This window comes from Lutra lutra, chromosome 4 (genome assembly GCF_902655055.1).
Source record: "Lutra lutra chromosome 4, mLutLut1.2, whole genome shotgun sequence".
In the NCBI taxonomy this organism is placed as follows: Eukaryota; Metazoa; Chordata; class Mammalia; order Carnivora; family Mustelidae; genus Lutra; species Lutra lutra.
In genome coordinates, this window is record NC_062281.1 from 63,571,545 (window position 1) to 63,586,608 (window position 15,064).

Genomic DNA, 15,064 nt, shown 5'->3' on the forward strand with positions numbered 1-15,064 from the left:
GCACCCAGAGCCCTTGTGGGTGCGTGCGTGGCTGGTGGAAATGTGAGATGGTAAGAATGTACATATCTGTGGGCCCGCGATTCCGCTCCTAGGTGTTTACCTCCAAGAAATGAAAGTGTATGTCTTGCAAAAGACTTGTATATGTATATTGGTAGCAGCTTGTTTATAATAACTCTGCGTTAGTTTACTTTTGCTGTGTAACAAATGACCACAGACAAACTACACCCATATATTAGCTCACCATTCTGTGTAGATCAGAGATTCAGGGGCGCCCGCATGGCCCTGTCAGTTAAGCATCTGACTCTTGATTTCTTTTTTTTTTTAAAGATTTTTTTTTAAGATTTTTATTTATTTATCTGTCAGAGAGAGAGAGAGGGAGAGAGAGCGAGCGCAGGCAGACAGAATGGCAGGCAGAGGCAGAGGGAGAAGCAGGCTCCCCGATGAGCAAGGAGCCCGATGTGGGACTCAATCACAGGACGCTGGGATCATGACCTGAGCCAAAGGCAGCTGCTTAACCAACTGAGCCACCCAGGCGTCCCCTGACTCTTGATTTCAAGCTCAGGTCATGATCTCGGAGTCATGGGATCAAGCCTTTGTCGGGCTCCTTGCTCAGCGGGGAGGCTGCTGGAGATGCTCTTCACCCCTGCCCGCCCCCTCTTTTGCTACCCCCCCCCATAAATAAATCATAAATCTTAAAAAGGAAAAAAAGAAATTCAGCATGACATGGCTGGATTCTATGCTCAGGGTTATCATAAGGCTGAAATGAAGGTGTCAGCAAGAACGGGTTCTCACCTGGAGGCACTGGGAAGAAACACCCACTTCCAGCTCATTCTTGTTGGCGAAATTCAGTATCTTGAGCTGTAGGACTTAAGATCCTGCTTGCTTGCTAGATGTTTGCTGTGTGCCACTGTCAGCTCTTAGAGGTTCCCTGCAGTCCTTGACTAGTGGTCCCCTCCATCCTCATGTCCGCAGTGGTACTTCAAATCCTTCTTGTGCTTCACATTTCTGAGGCTTGCTGCTGCCAGCGGAGAAAACTCATTATGGTTAGACCAGGCCCACCCCAATAACTTCTCTATCCTAAAATTAGTTGTGCCATATAATACAGCCTAATCACTGGGGTGAAAACTCACCATACTTGGGCTTATGCAGGGTGTGTAGACCAGGGATTGGGGAGGCTTGCAGAACCATCTTAGAATTCTTTTTACCACAAGTCCCTATTGTAAACAACCCAAGCCCCATCAAGAGGAGAATGGATAGACAAACTGCGGTATATTCGAATACCCTTAGCACTAAAATGGGGCAAGTTATTAATATATGTGGTGACATGGATGGGTCTCAACAACTTTATGCTGAAAGAGGCATAAAGAGTACTTATTGTATGATTCCACTGATTTGAAGTTCTAGAAGAAGCAAAACTAATCTGTAATAATAGAATAAGATTGGCAGTTGGTGGTGGGGATAAGGAGAGAGAGATTGTCTGAGAATGGGCACAGGAGAACTATTGAAGGGGTCACAGAAGTGTTCTACATCTTGATAGGAGTGTGGGCTACATAGGTGCTTTCATTTTTCAGAACTCTTCTTTCTTTTTTTTTTTTTTAAGATTTTATTTATTTATTTGACAGACAGAGATCACAAGTAGGCAGAGAGAGAGGAGGAAACCGGCTCCCCACCGAGCAGAGAGCCCAACGCAGGGCTCGATCCCAGGACCCTGGGATCATGGCCTGAGCCAAAGGCAGAGGCTTTAACCCACTGAGCCACCCAGGCTCCCCTCATTTTTCAGAACTCTTGAACTTTACTCTTAAGATCTGTTTATTGGACTGAATGTAAATTTCACCTCATTTTAATAAAAAATGAAGCATTACTCTACGGAATCCTTGTTTTACCTCTTACCAGGCTTTGGTTTAAGAATGAACCGCACTGACATATATATAACCACCATCAGAAAACATGAAAGCTAGAAACAACTTTGCAAATTATCTAGTCTAATTCCCTTTTAAACACTATTGTCTTGGTGATGAGAAAAGTTTAAAGTTGCTAATGATAAAATCTGCTGCAGCCACCTTCTGTACTCAGGAGGGGAGCTAGAAAATTTTACCTATTTGTGCTTGCCAGCAGAAAATATGACAGAAGGACAGATTTGCTAACAGCAATACATCTTGAAGTGTAAGCGCAGAATCTGGATCAAGACATTTTACTTCGATGTGTTTGGCAGGAGACATTTTCTTACTGCTGTTGATTTGATCGGGGAATTCATAGCATTTTGCTGTTGCCTGTGATTTGGCTGAGAAATCATTTGTAAAAACTCCATTGTAGCTAATCAAGGACACATGGTGTTTGTTTTAGAGTATCTGTGACCTCAACCTACCTCTGTAGAAGTGATTTCTGTGATAACCAAAGATTTGATAATATGAGCAGGAAAAGGACATATGTGGTAGATGAATTTCACAAAACTGCCCCTTGTAGTTCCTGTGCTATTCTTTAAAAAAAGTTTTCTCTCATTATCTACTAGGAGAATTATTTCCTATGATACATCAATTTCCTGTGATGCCCTGACTATTGACTTTAGATTTTAAGTGCATACTGAAAATATTTGGATATCTATTAAAATCATTACAACTCTAAAAGGGTTTATTTTTTTAACAATTACTTTAGTCATCTTAATAATTCTGAATTGTGCTTTGGCTTTTTTTATGATACATGTGCCAGCATTTAAAATTTTTTAAATTTATTTTCTTAGAAACATTTTGTTTTCTAATTGAATTTCTTCACAGAGGTCTTTAGGAAGCTTATATTCCTTGACACCTCTGTAGTCATTTTAGGCTCTGTTAGTTATTAGGGCAGCCTTCCAGAGCAGTGGTGGTTCCGGTTAGTGATGTGGAGAGGATTAGTAAACACCCACTCTGTCTTACCCAAATTGTTGATATAGTGTGGAGTGGGTAATGTAATCAGAGTAAACTAAGAGTCTTGGAATTAGAATTGTCCAGTTCTTTTGAGTTCTGAGAAATTAAGAGTTTTTTTGTATAGGTCACTTTTTTTTTTTAAGATTTTATTTATTTGACAGAGAGAGAGAGAGAGAGATCACAAGTAGGCAGAGAAAGAGGAGGAAGCAGACTCCCTGCTGAGCAGAGAGCCCGATATGGGGCTCGATCCCAGGATCCTGAGATCATGACCTGAGCCAAAGGCAGAGGCTTAACCCACTGAGCCACCCATGTGCCCCTGTATAGGTCACTTTTATATGATAATCCCTGTATATAGTTGTGTCTGTAACAGTTCTTGGGTTTTCTGTATTAAAGAATCTAATTTTGGCGTGGTTTACTTATAATTGTAGTTCATGTAAAATGATTTTGTGAGATGAAAGCTCTTTGTTTTGATCTCCAGCTATTAAAATAATTATTCTATAAAATATCTGTACACAAAAAGACAAGTCCTGTATGGTTGGCACTTACATGAGGTGTCTAAAGTAGTTAAATTCATCGATACAGAAAATAGGTGCCAGTTGTCAGGAGCTGGGGAGGAGGAGGTATGCGGAGTTGTTAATGAGTATTAAGGTTTCAGTTTCGCAAGGTGAAAAAGTCTGGGAGATCTGCAAAATAGGGAATAAACTTGTCATTGGACTGTATACTGTAAGATGGTAAACTTTTATGTGTATTTTATCATAGTTAAAAGTTAAAAAAAATTATATCTACTTTTTGTACTACATTTACAGTGAGCACTGAGTAGTGTGTAGAATTATTGAACCCATATGTCACGGACCCAAATATAAAATTATATGTTAATTTTAACATATAATGTAATATAAAATTGTATGTTAATTATACTTCAATTTTTAAAAATCCCTGTTTTCCATTTTTGAGATGAGAAAACCAAGGCAATAATTGTAACTAAGGAATGTAAAATGTAGCTTAATATATTGATTTCAGTGTAACAGATTCTTCTAGCCTCATTGTCTACGTCTGTCTTCCAGTGTGCGTTGTGCTTCAGTATGGTTTTCTCCTGGGGCAGCTCCTTACCCCATCTCTTTCTGACTTCTCAACACATTCTTACACTTAAAAACTCCTTCCCCAAATTGCTTGCTTGGTCGATTTGAAAAGTTTTTAATAATAAGAAGATCATAACTGAAAATGATGTAAGTCTGTAATGTAATCTGCAGTCTCTTTGCCTAGTGTTTTAACCTTTTACTAGAGACCTGTGAGAACCGTTCTGGGACAAGGACTCTGTGTCAGGCATTGTGCGAGTGCTTCCACATGATGTGTTTCGCGAGTCAGTGGTTTATCAGAAATAAATCAAACTGGCCAGACTGAAAGGAACTTTTGATTATTATTTTGGAAGATGGCTTTGGCCATGGGAACGTTTTTCTTCTTGGAACAACTTATAAGTTTCTTAATGAGGATATATTCCTAACAAAAGTACCTTTTGGTGTTTCAAAGTGTGCTTAACATGTGTTTTACTAAAATAGGGAACCCATTTCCAATATGTGGATAGCTATAATGTCTCCAAAGTTTTTGTTATGCCAGATCTATGAGATTTAGATCAGCGGGGGCCGGGCTCCAGAGAATGAATGAGAGAGCACGCCTTTTCTTCTAACTATAGCATTTATATCACTGCTCATAGGGGACTGTTGATGGGCAGCACGCTGCATCGTACTGAACGGAAGGTCATGCATCAGTGTTTGTTCTTAGCAGTTATTTTTAGCAGCAGAGTTAGAAATTGGGAGCATTTTCATTTTAGGGTATACTTTTTAATTTATTATGGTAATTCCAAGAAGAGTAAATAATTTTAGACATGTGTATTGAATGCATGTGTGCATTATGCCCACGTGTGTGCGTGTGTGTGTGTGTGTGTGAGAGAGAGAGAGAGAGAGAGAAGAAGAAAAAGACATTCTCTTAATAACAGGAGGGGTAGAGGCTTAGTCTATTATCATAAAGCTCTGCTAATGTAGCTTCTGAGTCATGTGACTGCAGAAAAGGCTATTATCTCAATGAAAAGGAAACCGGTTTTTAGAGCAAGCAATAGAATAGAAGCAGGAAGAATTTTCGAGTGTTCCACCATGCTGGATTGTCAAAGGGGGGATCTGTCTGATCAGCAGCTAAAAAAGGATTTGTGAAGCTAGTTTGTCAGCTATCGTTAGAAACAAATGATAGAGGAGATAAGCTGCAGGGGGCTCAGCATGTGCTTAGGTCACATCAAGGCATAATGTTGGTCTGGTTTAATAGAGGAGATTTATCTCAGAGGCAATAAATGTATTGCTAATTGTGGGGTTTGGGGGGGTTTGTGCTTTTTTGAAGAGTGATGTGTGGTATTTTTATTTACATCACTGGTGAAGAGGAAGACAAGCTGCTGAGCCCCGGTTTGAACTGCAGAGGCTGTGGACAGTTACAAGGTGTGTTTCCCAAGTGCTCTGACTTAATATTTGGTAATGTTCTTGGAATTCTGTGTGCTGGCAGATTGGAGGTGCGTGCTGTCCAACAGAGGACCGAGCCTGACAGCCGGGCAGTGACAATGTTCTCAGGAACAGATAGATTCAGTGCTGTCCTTCGTGGTCCTTATTTCTTTTGTGTTTATGTCATGATTAAAGGTTTCTTACAGTGACTTTATGTGGCCAGATACAATCTCATGCTTGTTTTAGAAAATATTTTGATAAGCATTTTAAGAAGAATTCGATCCAAATCTTAATCACTAAGGAATAAATAGAAGCTTTATATTTGTATCTCTGTGGGTTTTTTTTTTTTTTTTCTTTTTCAATATCCTTTTGTAATTCAAGCTTAAGAGAGCTCTGCAGTGAATTTGAATTTACTTAATTTTTGGTTAGTTAATAAAGCTTTCTTTTTTGGCTGAGGACTTGAATGAATGATTTTTTTAAAAATTATATATAGTACCTAACTTTCTCTGATTTCTTACATCCTTATGCTATCACATGCAGAGAGCTAAAAACATAGTTAATCTTGAGACCGCTTGTCCACGTTTTTCTCATGCTAATGCTATTAATTATCTTAGCAGTCTGTACTTTGTTCTTAACCTTGGAAGGTGTAGTACTTAAAAACCTGAGACTGGGGAAAGATAATCGTAAGCTTTATCTGAAAAGGGTTAACTGTTAATGTTGTATACCCAAGGAATGAATTCACTAATATGTTTTTCATTTAACCTCTAGAGCAGATATGCCCCACTTAGGGAGAATGTTTCCAAATCACGTATTTTGAAACTAAACTATTTTGTACATACCTTTTTTTTTTTTATACCTTCTTTTTGAAATTGACATTGGAGAAGGTAAACCTATCAGGCTATGATGCACTGTATACACAGTGTACAAAGAATTAAATTATTTTATCTTTTCCACTAAAAGATGGTGAGAACCGCTCAAATGATTTTTAATTATAAGTGCAGGAGATTCTCTCTTTTTTTAAAGATTTTACTTATTTATTTGATAGAGAGAGACAGTGACAGAAATAGCAAGAAAGAGAGCATACAAGCAAGGAGAGCAGCAGGCAGACAAAAGGGAGAAGCAGGCTCCCCGCTGAGTTTGGAGCCTGATTGGAGGACCCTGGGATCATGACCTGAGCTGAAGGCACATGCTTAACGGACTGAGCCACCCAGGCGCCCCCAAGAGATTCTTTTCCTGTTTATATCTACAAACCATATCTTAGCATGATGGAGTTTAACCATTCATATTATTGAGATTTTCTTTTTAAAAAGACACTGGCACTTTTGTCGATCTACTTGAAAAGACAGCTTGGTTCAAATAAACAGTTAATTAACTGTGATTGTGATCATTCTAGAATTTTTTTTGAATCATAGGACTCTCCCGCATTCTTGTAAGTAGGCTGTAAGACAGAGTTACATACTGGTTTAAGCCCAAGACTCACTAGCATCATATGTTAAAATTTTTGAATAATAAAATTTGTGTAGCTAGACTGATTGGGTTTTCCTTGTTTTTACTTTTAAGTTTTATTTTGTTGCCTTACCTGACTTTTTTTTTTCCCTTACCTAACTTTATTATTATTATTTTTAAAGATTTTATTTATTTATTTGACAGACAGAGATCATAAGTAGTCAGAGCGGCGGGCAGAGAGAGGGAGGAGGAAGCAGGCTCCCCGCTGAGCAGAGAGCCCGATATGGGGCTCGATCCCAGGACCCTGAGATCATGACCTGAGCCGAAAGCAGAGGCTTAACCCACTGAGCCACCCAGGCGCCCCTCCTTACCTAACTTTAAATCAATGCAAGGATTCTGGAAAAATTCAAGGTGTTTTTACAGAGTACCTGCTATTATTACAAGATACTCTTGGAAACACTATGAGAAAACAAAGGCAAATAAGATATTTAAACGAACAAGATAACTTCTATCTGGCACTGGAACCCAGTCTCATAAATGTAATTATCCTGGATCTTACAGGACTTTTACATTATTAAAAGGAATTTTTTGTAAAACTTGTTTGGCTAATCAGAGAATACATTCCTGATAACTCTGCAACTTTTTCCACAAGCAGGCTTAAATGGTAGTTATAACTGGTCTCCATTTGTGCCAGTTCGTATGTCCTTTGTACTTAGGACAGAAATACGTTCGTTTTTTGCAGTCTCATAAAACTAGAATAGTTTTTGTTTCTGATCGTGTTGCTTTTCTCCTAGGATGTCAAATACCGGCCTTTACAATTTTAAATTACTTTTATAAAAGTACAAATGATACATTGTGTTATCTACAAATATCTTTACTTTTGGAGGCTGGGGAGTAAGAACCCCAATCTTATTATTAGAGTTAAAAGACAGAAGTTTTGACGTCAGTGTAGTGTCTAAACAGGCCAGATGACTAGACTTGCAAATCCTGCTACACTTAAGAATTCCAACCACAATAATTAACCACAAATATTATAATCAGGTCTGATCTTGTCAGGCTGAGGGGGTTTGCTTCTTGGAACGATTTTTAATTTATAGGAAAGATAGGGTAAGAAAATACCAAATTAAAGGTGATCTTAGTATTCAGTGTTGTAAAACTCCATCAATTATGTTTTTAAGAGATTTTAGGGTTTTGTTTTGTTTTGTTTTTTGAGAAAGTCAAAGTTTGGGAAGATTTTGGCAAGATGAAGGTGTTGGGCAATATTTTAGGCAGTTTAATTCTTTGAAAGTGAAGGGGATATAAAAGTGATGAAGTAAAGAAGTCTGTGCAATAGCCTACAAATTGTTCCAAGGTACCTTTTACAGGGTTTACTCTAAAACTGATCACTCATGAATGCTGAGAGAAGCTTAGAGTCCGTTGGCTTGCACATGTCTCCTACAGGTGTCGCAGTCCTTAACATTAAAGAGAGAAGACTGGGCATTTCTGGTGTGTTGTTAACAGGTGTAGCAGTGACTCTCTCACCAAGCTTACGGTTAACACGAAGAGTTACAGCTTGTAATATGATGATCACTAACATAGGATAGCATAGACCTACATTAGCTTTAAATGTAAAGATAACTTAGTTATTACTGTTTATCTATTTTTAAAGATTTTGTGAGAAACACCAGTTGCTGTAGTTTTGACATTGAATGAATTGTTCTTTAAAAACCAGCTGAGTTGAGAAATACTTTGAAGTAGAAGCTAGACAGTTTGGTTCCATCATTTTAGATAGCAAATCAAATTATAATAATAAATTAATTGGCTAGAATAAAGGGTTGTAAAAGCACTCTCTGAGATTTATATTTAAAATTCATGTTTTGTGCCTAAATCCTTAGATTCAAGTCAAAATAAATGATAAATATTATGCAAAAACTTTCTTGGATAACAAGAACTTTTGAAACTTTTGTTTTTTTTAATTGGCCGTTCCAAGTTTTTGCTTTCCTGCTTGAGAATTTTAAGTGAGAAAATACCCAATTTCAAATGTTAGTTTTATGTATGTTTATTTGAAGATTTTTTTTTTTAAGATTTTATTTATTTATTTGACAGAGAGAAATCACAAGTAGGCAGAGAGGCAGGCAGAGAGAGAGGAGGAAGCAGGCTCCCTGCTGAGCAGAAAGCCCGATGCGGGGCTCGAACCCAGGACCTGGGATCATGACCTGAGCCGAAGGCAGCAGCTTAACCCACTGAGCCACCCAGGCGCCCCAATGTATGTTTATTAAAGATAATATTTTGTGGGCTTTTATCTTTCCCATCTGTGATGAGGAATACGACAGTAGCAAAACAATTAACGGTGGTTTTGTTAATCATGAACTTAACTTTCATTTGGAGCTTGTTATGTGCCAGGCATAGTTCTAAGGACCTCACATTTATTCATTTAGTCTTTTTAAATTAACATATAATGTATTATTTGCTCCAGGGTACAGGTCTGTGATTCATCAGTCTTCCATAATTCACAGCGTTCACCATAGCATATACCCTCCCCAGTGTCCATCACCCAGCCACCCCAACCCTCCCACCCCTCTCCCCTTCAACAGCCCTCTCAGTTTGTTTCCTGAGATTAAGAGTCTCTTATGGTTTGTCTTCCTCTCTGGTTTCATCTTACTTCATTTTTCCCTCCCTTCCCCTATGATCCTCTGTCTTGGTTCTCAAATTCCTCAAATCAGTGAGATCATATGATACCTGTCCCTCTCTGATTGACTTATTTTGCTGAGCATAATACCTTCTCATTCCATCCATCATTTAGTCTTTATAGCAACACTGTGCTATCCTGTACCTGTTTCACAGTTGAGGAAACAGAGACACAGGGATAAAGTAACTCGTCCAAGCTCACACAGCTTAATAAGTAGTAGAGTTGGATTCAAACAGGTAGTTTGCCTTCAGAGTCTGTGCTCTAAATTACTATATAACTGGGTTCAAGTGGTGTTGCCAGTTTATTCTGGAATGAGAACAGGATGAACAGAGGGACAGGAGAGAACTGTGTTAAGACTGAAATGATTTTGTTTCTCCGTTTGTACTTTGATGAGTTTTACTTCTGTTCCATTTCAAATATGTAAGATTAAAACATCATTCAAATGGTGTTTGGTTTGCACTGAAAAGAAACACATTCATAAAAAGTAACTCAGCTAAGGCAGAAATGTGCTTTCGAGGAAGGCGGTATGAGGGAGAGCATTAATACTGGGTAGCAGAGATTAGTGCAAGAAATGGACTGTGAATTACCATGAGATTAGTGTGGCGAGGAGAGGTTCTGAGTTGTGGGATCTGAAAGATGTGTATCACGTATTTTCTTACTTAGCTACCTTCCCCTTTTTTTGGCAAGTGGAGCCCTTTACTCACCACATTGCTGTGATGGAGCATGCAGGTATTAAAACCACAGAGAATCTGAATTCAAACACTGAGAACAAACACCTCTGGAGTATCACCCATTGCCTTGAGATTTGTTTTAAGTCATTTCATAGCGACACAGATTCCTTAGAGAGGAGTTCCTGTCTGGATAGTCTTTCAGAAGGGGATCCCTATGGTTCGTCAAACTTTAACAGCTAACAGGCGTATTTATTTCTAGGTGATGTCACTCATTCTCATTAGTATTCATGGTAGAAAAGGCTGGACCTTACTAAATCCTTGTAGATTGGATTTGAGTGGGAGTGAGTGGGAGAGTAAAGTATGGATATAGCTTTATCATTTGTCTTTGGTCTCCCTTGATGTACCCTCCATTTTATTTCTTAAATGCAAAAGTAGCCAGTTTTATTCTTGAACTTAAATCCTCCTGCTCATTTCTTTAATTCTTTAGTGTAGGATTTTGTTAGGGTCTTCACTAGTACAGGAGAAGAATAACCGACTGTCCCTGGGGGTGCAGAGAGAAGAGGATTGATCAGGGGACACTTAGTGGAGACGTTGAAGTTTGAGCTGCTTCTTAGGTGATCAGCAGGCCCTGGTGGATTTACAGGGCACTCTAGGCCTCTGCTGGACATCATAGGAGCCGCTAGCCACAAGTGGCTTTTGATCATTTGAAATGTGGCTAGTGTTTTTTGACCACAGAATGCATTCAGATTTTGAAGACACTGCCCCAAAAAAGAATGTAAAATAGCTCAGTAATTTTTACAGTATTGATTGCATGTTGAAAAGATACTATTTTGAATACGATGTGTTAAAATATATTGCTAAATTTAACTGCAGATGTTTCTTTTGACTTGCAGAGTGGCTACTAGACAATTGGTGGCTCAGGGTGTCTTCTGTCCTCTGTTTTGCTTTGAGCCAGGAGGACAGCATGTGTAAAGGGAGGTGGCGTGAGGTAGCAGTCTCTCTCATAGTTGATACATCTGTGCCAGACATAAGGGATACGCTAATGAGCAGAAAGGTATAGACCCTTCCCAAGCCCACTGTCTTCTAATCTGTAACCAGATTAGAAGTAACCAGCAATTTGAAGTCCACATTCCTTGGCAGGGAATAGAAGGCCTCTTATGATCTGCCTCTACTCTTCTAGATTCATGGCAGCCCCCCTCCCCCAAACTCTGGCAACTGCAGACACTGTCCCATGTTCTACATTTAATGAAAACTACAGCTGATTCTCATTATTCACGGGAGTTATGTTCTATAAAGTCATGGCAAACAGTGAATTAGTGAATGCAGAGCCATTGCTTCTAGAGAAAATAGAGTTAGGTTTCTCTGTGTCTCTGGTCATGACATTTTAGTTATTCGATTAATACATACCTTTAAGTGTGTTTCTGTTAAATACACCTTCTTTAACATAGATTAACATTTAACACTTTACCAGCAGCGTTCTAAATTGGGCCTGAATGCAGTTTATCTAACACTCGTATTTTCTCCATAAGGCGCATCACAGATTTGTGCTTGGGAACACTAGACCTCACTTCACTATGTGCGGAGGCCATTTGAAACAGGGAAGTCACCAATAAAGAGCACAAAAATGAGGAAAAATGTGGCCCTGAGTATACGTCAGAAGGAATACTCCTTTTATAGTGTAAGGATTGAAACAGGGAGGCAGTGTCACTTTGTTCAAATAGGAGGTGCTATTTGTGGAGTACTTACAAGGAGCCAAGTAGTTCAGATAATAATGACTGTTAATAAAGGCGGCTGGCTCTCTTTCAGGAGGCAATTTCTATGCATCAGGCTGTGTACTTACGTAGTTGATCTCATTCAGTTTTCATACAAACTTTAGGAAGTGATTATTATTTCTGAATTTTACTGACATGGAAACTGAGGCTCAGAGAGGTTAAGCACCTGTCCCAATGTGTTGCACAGTGATTGAACTATGAAAGCGAGAGATGAGCCAGGCTCTGTCTGCCTTGGGGGCTGAGGAAGGGGATGAAGTTCAATACAGCTGTCATGCTCCGTAGGGCTTTTGTCTTCGGTGGGAGGGGTGGAGTTGCAGCCCCTGGTCTACAAATTCCCCTGCTTCCGTATCTGTCCGATAGCCTGAATATTGGAATCTGGAGGAATGGAGCCTGTGATACCATTTACTGTGAAGAAAGGCTGAGAACCGCCATGTATTTGTTGACTGTGGTGGCAAAGGTGCTCTCCGTCTGCTTCAGTTGCTTCTGTTTCACCAACTAATCAAACATTTAAAACTCAATGCATATCTTTTTTCTGCTTTGTAACTTTGGCTCATTCGTCGCTCCATATGCCTTTATTATCTTGTGGTTTCCTTCTTTGTGTCTTTTCAACTTCTCTCTCTGCCCACGAACAGCCCTCCTATATTCCACAGGCTGAGAATCTGTTAGACTCCGGGGATCACCCTTATCTTTGCCTGGAAGGAACTTGGGTGCCAGATCACTCCAGAAGACCACTGGGCAGCCTGTAGATGGGACACCTGGGTTGAGTGCCTCATTATACTGGGATTGTGTCTTCTCCGGAGGGAGCTGGATAAAAGCTGCCTTGGAAGAGTCCCCTGAGGGTCTTTAGGAAGGGGTGTGGACATGCTTGTTAGGTCCAGAGCGGAGCACAGTAGCGTCTGGTGCTACGTGACATATACAGAGACTATCTACTCTGTTTCTTGTGTTTCTTCACATCGGAAATTAGAAGGCTGATTTCAGTTCCCTGACTTTTCTTCTTGGTTGTTGGTAGAGTGTAGTCGTTTATGTAGATGAAGCTGGTCTGTATGTTTATTATCAGAGTTACTCATTGCCGAGTTACATACAGTTACCTCTGCTGGGGTAGAAATAGAATTCCTGCAGTGACCCATTCCAGAGGCCCCTTCTGGCTTCTCTGATCCGATCTTTCGTCATCTCCAGATTCCTTCAACTCCCAGGTAACCTTAAGACAGTTGGAATTAGATTCTGGAACATAATTTTCTAATGTACTTGGTTGGATATGTTGTCAGGGCACCTAGGATTAAGTAGGAAGACAGACAAAGTAACAGATGTAAACAGGAAGTTGTTTCTTATATAAGGGTCATTGTGAGCACAACATACCAAAGTGAGAGAAATTGACCCAATTATTGCCAGACACAAAAAGCAGATTTTCACTGGAATAGAAGGAGTGGGCTGTGGGTATAGAGATAAAGTGGGGCACAGTTGAGTTTATGGGGTCCTGGCATAATCTTAAAGGTCATACCACCTAAGTTCACCAATACTTTGTGGTTCAGGCAAGTGATACACTGTGTTCACTGTAGTTACATTTGGTACTTGAAGGTGGTGGGATTAGTCTGCGGGCTGGAAATGAACAGAAGCGCAGAGGGGCATATCACCGTGACATGAGAACTCAAAAGGAAATTCAGGGAAGAGAAAAGTTTGTGTTTCCTTGGTGATACCAACAGGAGAGAACAAAACCTCATTCGTTCCTAGCATAGCATTGTGCGGGCTTCAGCTTTTGGGTCCTCTGTTGGTTGATCAGTTCACATTGGAAGATCAGTAATTAACAACGTGTGCCAGTGCCAACCACATGTGGCAGTTCTGGTGCAAACTATCTGTCCCTTTCATGATGTTACAGTTGAAGAGCCCCATGGAAAGACATTCCACAAACTTTGAGGGTGATGTGTTCATCTTTTTTCTAGCAATATTTTACCTAGATCATTTTCTTGTACCATCACCCAACAACTCTCCTGCTATATATTTTGAGATAGTCGTTTAATGGCCTTTTTTTTTTAAAGATTTTATTTATTTATTTGACAGATAAAGATCACAAGTAGAGAGGCAGTCAAAGAGAGGAGGAAGCAGGCTCCCTGCCAAGCAGAGAGCCCGATTCGGGGCTCAACCCCAGGACCCTGGGATCATGACCTGAGCCAAAGGCAGAGGCTTTAACCCACTGAGCCACCCAGGAGCCCCCGTTTAATGGCTTTTAATTAGCATGAATAAGTGTGGAAAGAGCATGGACTTTGCAATCAGAGCTTGGTTTGAAACCTAGCAATTTAACATACAAGCTTTGAGACTTCGGACAAGTCATTTGGCTTCCTTGAATTTGGTTTTTCTCTGTAAAACAGGATGATATCTGCTTTGTAAAACCCTGTGAATTAAATTAAATGATGCAGTGCCTAGTACAGTGTCTAACACTTAATAATTACCGAACACCTAAAACACCTTTTCTCTGTAAGATATCCCTTCAGCATACTTGGTGTGTTTTCTTATTCATGTTTCATTTCCCCAGTAATTTAACGTGTACACACACACACACACACACACACACACACATCCGCTTATTTAAATAAGTTCTTAGTGTCTGTTCACTGACTAAATTCCCTATGAACCTGTTATTTCTAACTTCTGGAGCAACATAGAATCTCATGCTTCTAAATGAATTGCAGATTTTAAATTTTGCCTTTATTCTTGCAATCTAAGAGTACAATTGCTATTTTATTTCTAGGATCAAATCATTTGGTTGATTCACATTAAACTGGCAATCAGTAAAAATCTCCTGCTTATCCTCACCTAAGTGATCATCATCATGGTTTCCCCTGTTTAGAACTTCAAACGGTTGATTCTCCCCCCCCGCATCTCATTGCAAGATTCTACCCTTCCTTTTGTGGGTAGTTACCTTGCTGTTTATGAAGACTATGTAGTAACCTGCTTAAGCTTTCTTAAATTTTAAAAGGTACAGAACTGTATGCTAAGATTATATCTTGATAACCATGGTGAAAAACACTGAAACTGAGTATCTGTTAGAGGACATGAGACATACACAGGTACGAAGACCTGCAGTCTCCGTTAGGTAAAGAGGCAGCCTACTTCAGGTAGGCTCTAGAGTCAG

At 39.6% G+C, this 15,064-nt stretch overlaps 1 protein-coding gene across 10 annotated transcripts in view; it reads left to right on the forward strand.

Annotated features, from left to right (window-relative positions):
* The window catches only part of NCOA2 (nuclear receptor coactivator 2), a 298,877-nt gene that overhangs the window by 153,157 nt on the left and 130,656 nt on the right, over positions 1-15,064 (forward strand). The window contains exon 1 of one of the 10 annotated variants that reach the window (XM_047728303.1): positions 5,351-5,380. The exons of the other annotated variants lie outside the window; for them this stretch is intronic. The gene's annotated coding sequence lies outside the window, so the exon portion shown is untranslated. Of the gene's footprint in view, positions 1-5,350; positions 5,381-15,064 lie in introns of those variants that run through there. 10 annotated transcript variants of the gene reach the window in all.